Source organism: Vigna umbellata, chromosome 3, assembly GCF_029865625.1.
Source record: "Vigna umbellata cultivar VRB3 chromosome 3, Vumbellata_1.0, whole genome shotgun sequence".
Lineage (NCBI taxonomy): Eukaryota > Viridiplantae > Streptophyta > Magnoliopsida > Fabales > Fabaceae > Vigna > Vigna umbellata.
The window spans coordinates 9,534,826-9,543,354 of NC_142167.1; the positions used below are offsets into that span (position 1 = coordinate 9,534,826).

Consider the following 8,529-nt stretch of genomic DNA (forward strand, 5'->3'; position numbering starts at 1 on the left):
TTAATGCATGATCTTGTATGAATTTTGTGTTCTATCTTTATTATTCATGCCTACGATGGGAATCTGAGCTAATTGAACGGTTAAATCATTGGGAAATGTATGAGACCGCGGACCTAGGATAGAACAACTAAAGGATTTCAAATCCTAGACATAGGTTGGAACTTTTAGTCATCTGTGACATTGTGTTTAAAGCAAATCTGAGAACTGAATTAGCTAAGGGATTAGTAATTTAGTTTGAATGATTCAGAAACTGTCATATGAGGGATCAGAGGTTGTATGCGCCTAGGATGTCGATGCTTAATTTTGAGGAATTGTGTTAGTAGAAAATTACCTGAGTGATGAACTTGAATTTCAACCCCAGTGAAGCTAATTTCGACTGTTTTTATCACTTTATTTACATCTGTATGCTAATCTTAAGTTTGTTACAAAAATACGTTTAATAATCGCTAAATTGGTAAACTTTAACAATTAGTGAATCGAAACAAATCTCTTGGGAAAACGATATCCGGACTTACCGGTTTATTACTTGAACGACTCGGTACGCTTGCCGAGGTCTCAACAATGTATAATCCAGATCTTATAATTATTGTAATATAGACAAATAATTTCCTAAATAGACGAATAATTACATTAATTACTGTAATATTATACCATAAAGGAAAATTAAGATTGTGAATCACCAAAATCAAGAGTCATTAATGATATAATATTTGATAGAATATTTGGTTTTGTTTAACTACCATATCCTATAACAAAACAACCACTTCAGCAAGAGAAACTTTATTCATTTAAAGGAACTAAACTGAATTAGTAATTCATTTTCAAACTTAAAGGATTCCTTCATTTCATCTTCAGATTCATCAGAGTCTCTGATGCACTACAAATCGAATATGACCTTGCTGGGGAGTAATCTCTAAAGATGGTGTCACATGTTTTCCCTTCCACAATGTCAGTCAAAGCATCAACAACCTATAGTAACAAATATGAGGTCAAGTAAAATAAAAAAGCATCACCTTAGAATCTGCTCATGCATTTTATCAAGTTGATCATGAATGTTAGGGAAAACAATATATGATTGTTCTTCATTTAATCTAGCATTGTCTCTAACATATTCTTTACTATTGGATATGTCCAAAAGCTATAAGTAATATAAAAAGAAGACAATTCCAAAATTGTAGCCTACCTGAATCATATTTAGTCTCCTTTGAGGGTCTCTAGCTAGACATTTCTCAGCTATTCGAACCATCCAAAATAGTTGATGAATATCATGAGATATAATTATTCTTTCATCAATTAAATGTGCATAGTTCCTCTCTTTTAAAAGTGGCTTTGCCTGCAAGAAATTTTCTTTTGGATATTAATTGACAAACTAAATAGGATATTTATCAGAGTGTTGGAGTTAAAACTTATAAATCAAACCCAACACTTCTATAAACACAAAATAAAAAGAACATTATCAATGCTAGTTTATTGTGTCATGGACTTAAAGGTCAACTGAAAAGAAATAGAAATGAACTACCAATTCTACCTCAATAATGTGAAAATAAGATCTAAGTGGGACTAATATTTTAGCATATCCCTGAAATTTATTTGAATCATGTTGATGCCTTGATGAGTTGAGGTTGTACGAAGGCTTTAAGATACTTAAATTAAAATTTGGGTTAAATATGTTTTTAGTTCCTAAACTATTGGTCGTTTCTGGTTTTCGTCCCTCTTTCAAAATAAGGTATAATTTGGTCCTCATTCTTTTCGAAACTTTGGTTTTAGTCCTCGAAAACTAACCTCGAAAACTAGCACATTTTTAACGGTGTTAGTTTCCGAGGACTAAAACCAAAGTTTCGAAAAGAATGAGGACCAAATTGTACCTTATTTTGAAAGAGGGACGAAAACCAGAAACGGCCAATAGTTTAGAGACTTAAAACATATTTAATCCTTAAAATTTCATAGCCTTTAGATTGTTACATATCCCACAACAAACTTCCAAGTCTTCATTTTGGTTTCTGATCGAAAGTCGCCTATCTTAGTAATCTACTAGGAAAGCAAAAAATGTTACTTTCAATCAACACAACAATCCTATAAATGTTATACAATATCCTAATCTTGCGTAATATGTTTTATCTTCACGCTTAACTTTTTTATATTTTAATCAATGTGAGGCTTAAACTCAGTTAGATTTCCAACACTAATAAACTTTTCAAACAAATTTAAACCATAACCAGTCTAACTAATATAATGTCACTTGGTTTAATATACTGTAACAGTGCAACAGACTTAAGAAGAACAGTGTTGCCAAAAAAGTGAGAAGAAATTGTTAGAATTAGTCATAAAAGGGTTTTATCCAATAAAAATCAATGAAGGAGAGAAGATTAAGGAAGTCAACAAATTAAATAGAAAATAAGTTAATATATAAGAGAAAAAAATGAATAACAAAAGATGTAGAGAAGAAAAACAAATTGCGAAGAAATTTCAAGTAATGAAGAAATAAATAGAGAGAAAAGTGATATTGTAATTTTTATTTTTTATCAATTATATATTTGTAGTATAATTTAAGGAGTTCTAGTTTGAGTGTTACTATTTCACATTTATACTTTTTTCTCACAAATCTAATTAAGAAAAATTATGCTAAATTTCATAAGAACTAGTATCCGAGCCTATTGTTATTATTGTAATCAACGATTTAAAGGGAGTGAAATTTAAGTGGGAGAAATGACTGTAGATGAAGGAAAGATAAAAATTGAAAAGTTCGATTATACAGACTTTGACTTTTGGAAGATGTAGATCGATCATTATTTATAACAGAAAAAGTTATATCAACTTCTCTCGGGACATAAAAATAACATGAAGGATAAAGATTGGGCTCTTCTTAACCGACAAGCTCTCTGAGTTATTCGATTGACATTATCTCGCAATGTTGCATTTAATATTGCAAAAGAAAAGACCATGTTGGGTCTTATGACAACTTTTTCAAGTATGTATGTAAAGTCATCAGTCTCAAACAAAGTTCATTTGATGAGGCGATTATTTAATTTGTTAATGTCAGATGACACAATGGTAGCACATCATCTTAATGAACTCAATATAGTTACAACTCAATTGAGTTTAGTTGGAATCGAATTTGATGACAAATAGTTTTGTCTTCTCTACCAGAAAGTTAGAATGCTACAGTCACATCTGTGAGTAGCTCATCAGGTAGTAATCAATTAACATTTGATGATGTTCGTGATCTGATTCTCAATGAAGAGACTCAACAGAAAGAGTATGGAAAATGTTCAACCTCTTCAGTTTTGCATACAAAGTCAAGGGGAAGAAGTTTGATTAGAGGATATGAACATGGAAAATCCAAGGAGAGGAGGTCCAATTCTAAGAATCATTGTAGTTCTCAAAACTCAAAGATACTTGAGTTTTGGAATTGTGGAAAGATGGGACACTACAAAAATCAGTGCAAGAGTGCACGAAAGAATCCAAAGGATAAAGTAAAACCAAATATTGCTTCAACCTCAAGAGGAGAAGATGCATTGATATGTTCTTTAGAGAATAACGAAGAGTCTTGAGTTTTAGAATCTAGAGCATCCTTTCATGCCACCTCACAGAAAAAATTCTTCGAGAATTATATCCCTGAAAACCTTGGAAAAGTTTACCTTGGTAATGAGCAATCTTATGAGATTGTTGGTAAAGGTATGGTGAAGATTAAGTTAAATGGCTCTGTACGTGAATTGAAAAATGTTAAACATATTCCCGACCTAACAAAGAACTTAATTTCAGTAAGCCAGTTGGCCAATGATGGCTACATAACAGTCTTCCATGGTGATCATTGAAAGATTTCAAAGGGTGCAATGACAATTGCTCATGGTAGAAAGAGTGGTACTCTTTACAAGATAGGAGGAGCTTGTCATTTGATTGCAGTTGCAATAAATGAAAATCCCAACATATGGCACCAAAGGTTAGGTCATATGAGTGAGAAAGGGATGGATCATGCACTCAAAGGTGAAACTACCAAGTCTTCGGTCAATAGAAATTGACAATGTGTGAAAACTGTATACTTGGAAAGCATAAACAAGTTAGCTTTCAAACAAGTGGAAGAACTTTGAAGAAAGAGAGACTTGAGCTTGTTCACTCTGATGTTTGGGGTCCAACAACTGTCTCATCCATTGGTAGTAAACAATACTTTGTGAATTTTATTGACAACAACTCTAGGAAGGTATGGACATACTTTCTTAAAAATAAGTCATAAATATTTGAGGCTTTCAAAATTTGGAAATTCATGGTAGAAAATGAGACAAGATTAAAGATAAAAAGACTTAGATCGTGGTGAATATGAAGACACTATATTTAAAAAATTTTGCTATAAGCACAGAATCAGAATGGAGAGGATCGTGCCAGGTACGCCTTAACATAATGGTGTGGCAGAGCTTATGAATCAAACTTTGATAGAGAGAGCTAGAAGCTTGTGTTTTCAATCAGGCTTACCAAAAGTAGTTTTGGACAAAAGAAATCAACATAACAACTTACTTAATCAATCGAGGTCTGTTGGTTCCATTGGAGCTCAAAATACCAGAAGAAGTATGGAGTGGTAAAAAGATAAAGCTTTCACATCTTAGAGTTTTTAGTTGTGTAGCATATTGCACATTAGTGATCAAGGTATAAATAAGCTTGATCCTAAATCGAAGAAGTGCACTTTCATCGGTTGTGGTGAAGGTGAGTTTGGTTATAGGTTATGGGATAATGAAAATCAAAAGATGATTCGTAGTAGAGATATGATATTTAATGAAAATGTGATGTATAAGGACAGGGACAACACATGCAATAATAATTCATATCAGAGTAGGCCAATGTATGTGGAGGTGGATGATGTCCTAGAAACTCCTGTAATTAAGACTCCATAGTCAGAAGAATCAATTGAAAATAATGATGGTGAACAACTTGACACACAAGAACTTCCTATTCTAACTCCTGGCTTGCAAAGGTCTTATCAGCCTCATGTAAATATTAAATATCTTAATTATATATTGTTAATTGAAGGAGAGAAGCCTTAAAATTATAAGGAAGCATGTCAGATGATAAATGCTAGTCTTTAACGTCCAATCAGACATGGAAACTAATAGAGTTACCTACTGAGAAAAATGCACTTCATAACTAATGGGTGTATCGGGTAAAGGAGGATCATGATGGGTCCAAGAGATACTAAGCCTGACTAGTTGTCAAAGGATTTCTGTAAAAAGAAGGAGTTGCCTACATTAAAATATTTGCTCCAGTTTTGAAGCTCAATCATATTATATTTTTTTAAGTATTGTTGCCAGTGAAGGATTGTACCTTGAACAACTAGATGTGAAGACTACATGCATAAACCTGAAGGCTTCTTAGAAGAAAGAAAAAAGAGCATGGTATGTAAATTAAAAAAAAGCTTTGTATGGTTTGAAACAAACTACAAAACAGTGGTTCAAGAAGTGTGAAAGCTTCATGCACAAGGAAGGTTTCTAGAAGTGTAATGTTGACCATTGTTGTTTCTTCAAGAGATATAAGTCCAGTTATATCATTTTGCTACTTTATGTTGATGATATGTTAGTAGCTAGTTTAGATATGAAAGAGATTAGAAGCTTGAAGCAAAAATTATCGAAGGAATTTGACATGAAGGATTTGGGTCCAGCAAAAAGGATCCTTGGAGTGCAAATCACAAGATATAAGCAAAAAGTTATTTTGCAATTATCTCAGGCAGAGTACATTAATTGTGTTTTGTAAAGATTCAACATGAGTGGGGCCAAAGGAGTTAGCACACCTTTGGCCAGTCATTTTTGTCTGTCTAAAGAATAGTCCCCTTAGATGGAGAAAGAAAAGGAGTTCATGGATAAAATTCCATATGCTTCAACTATTGGAAGTTTGATGTACACGATGATCTGTACAAGGCTAGACATTAGTAATGCAGTGGGAGTTGTTAGCAGGTTTATGTCAAATCCAATTAAAGCCCATTGGGAAGCTGTTAAATGGATTTTGAGACTATGAGGCACTATAGAGAAATGTTTGTACTTTAGCAAAGGAGAGTTAAGAGTAAAAGGTTACATAGATGTAAACTTTAGAGGTGAAGTAGATCACTAAAGAAGTACTACAGGTTACATTTTCACTGTTGGTACTACAATTGTTAGTTGAATGTCACAAGTACAAAGGATTTCTTTATCAACTACAAAGGCTGAGTATGGAGCAGTAACAGAAGCTAGTAAAGAATTCGTATGGCTTCAAGGATTTTTAACAGTGTTGGGATTCATCCAAGATGAGTGTTTTGTATAGTGATAGTCAGAGTGCAATACATATGGCAAAGAATTCAGCATTTCACTCTAGGACAAAACATATTGAGGTTTGTTATCACTTCATTAGATCTTTGCTTGAAGATGAGGTGCTAAAATTGAGAAAGATTCTTTAGAGTAAGAATCCACCTGACATGTTAACAAAAGTGGTAACCATTGTCAAATTGAAATTTTGCTCAATGTCGGTTACCTTGCTACAATAATATATTACAGAAGATTATTGTAATAATCGAGGTGTGAAGACAGATTGAAATCAATCTTCAAGTGAGAGATTGTTAGAATTGGTCAAAAAGGGTTTTATCCAATAAAAATCAATGGAGAGGAGACGATTAAGGAAATCAACAAATTAAATAGAAAATAAATTAATATATAAGAAAAAGAATTAGATAACAAAGATGCAAAGAGAATAAAAACAAATAATTGAAAAGAAATTTCAACACAGAAGAAATAAAGTGAGAGAAAATTGATATTGTAATTTTTATTTTTTATATATTATATTTGCAGAATAATTTAATGAATTCTATTTTGATTATTATTATTTCGTATTTATATTTTCTCTCACGATTAAGAGAAATTATGCTAAATTTCCCAACAGAAGTGACAGTGAGTTCTATGCATCAAGCTTTACTCTATTCACTTATATGATTCTTACCCATTCCACCAGACCTTTACCACCAAGTCGTTTGTCTGTGGTCCTCATTCCAGTTATTAACTGTAGTAGAACCACCCCAAAGGAATAAACATCTGTTTTAATTGACACTTTACCAAATTCAGCATATTCTGGGGCCATATAACCCATATTCCCAACACATTCTGTACAGTATGAGGAGTCTTCAATCACAGTTCTAGCCAAACCAAAATCGCCTAGCTGATAAAACAAAAATTAATTCGTTAGTCAAACTTGATGAGGGGAAGCATCTTTTGGCCGTGGAACCAAATTACAGTGAACTATAACAGCTTATTAAATTATCACTCATCATTACTATATAGCAAATAAAATATATAGGAATCTACTGTTTCTAATAATCCATTATAAATGAAAGCCTAAATGGTAGAGAGTAGATGCTACAATATTGCAAAAGGGAGAAGCATTGCTAATAAAATAAATTAGTTATTCATTCTTTTGATGATCATGTAATATGCATGCATGTATTTTGTTTTATATAAATGATATATATCATAAAGTATTGACTGTGCATATTATTACCAATGGATCATAATCATGTGTAAGAAGAATGTTGTTTGCCGTCAGATCTCTGTGTATTATGTTATTCTCATGCAGGTATAACAGTCCTTTGGCAGTACCATCAGCTACTTTCACTCTGTCTGGCCAATCAAGAAGCTTACGAGAATGTTCTGCACAGTGAGAAACCAAGGTTTGTACCCCTTCAATTTAATATCAACTAAATGCACGCATTCATAATCTTGGTAGTATAGGCTATATAAGTTTGGTTTGATTTCTGTCATACGAGATAAATGTAGGTCCAATGAAGCATTGCAGAGATATTCATACACAAGAAGTCTATGGTGCCCTTCTGAGCATGATCCTAACAGCATGACCACATTCTCATGCATTGCTTTGCTGAGAACATCAACTTCAGACTTGAATTCCTTCTCTCCCTTTTGGTTAGCGTACGTGTGTTGCTTGACAGCAATCTTCTGTCCACACAACTCCCCTTTATAGACAGAACCAAACCCTCCTTCTGATAGATAGTTCTTAGGGGAAAAGCCTTGTGTGGCTGCACACAACTCAGCATATGAGAACTCTTTTTTTCTGTTCCTTTCAAACTGTGGTCTTCTGTTATGGCAAACAGAGCAAACAGATTTTGCAGCCCTTTGGTGTGCTTCATGGTAGCTCATGTGCTGTTTTTCTTTTTTAACTTGTGTGTGTGGATTAGACATTTTTGTTTGACTTGTCCCTTGAGCATAGAAAATGAGAATGCACAATGCCCTATTTGAAGGATTCTACTAACCTTGAATTTGGAGCCAGAAAATTTGGCATTTTGTGAGATTATACATATGCATGTTGGTGCCTTGGTTTTCCAAGTTTTACTAAGTTGAAGAGCAATTGAGGATCTTGAAACTGTCTTTACCACATGACATTGTAGTGATTGTTAAGGAATTGCATGTGAGGATTCTTTTCATGAATATACTTGAAGTTTTGGTGTTATCAATTTTCTTTTATTCTAAAACTGATTTTCTTCCATTAGATCATACAATCAAAAGTACAGTC

General features: G+C 33.1%; 1 pseudogene; it reads right to left on the bottom strand.

Moving 5' to 3' along the window:
* Positions 1-784: 784 nt before the first annotated feature.
* Positions 785-8,198, bottom strand: LOC148201598 (proline-rich receptor-like protein kinase PERK8; annotated as a pseudogene).
* Between the last annotated feature and the right edge of the window lie 331 nt (positions 8,199-8,529).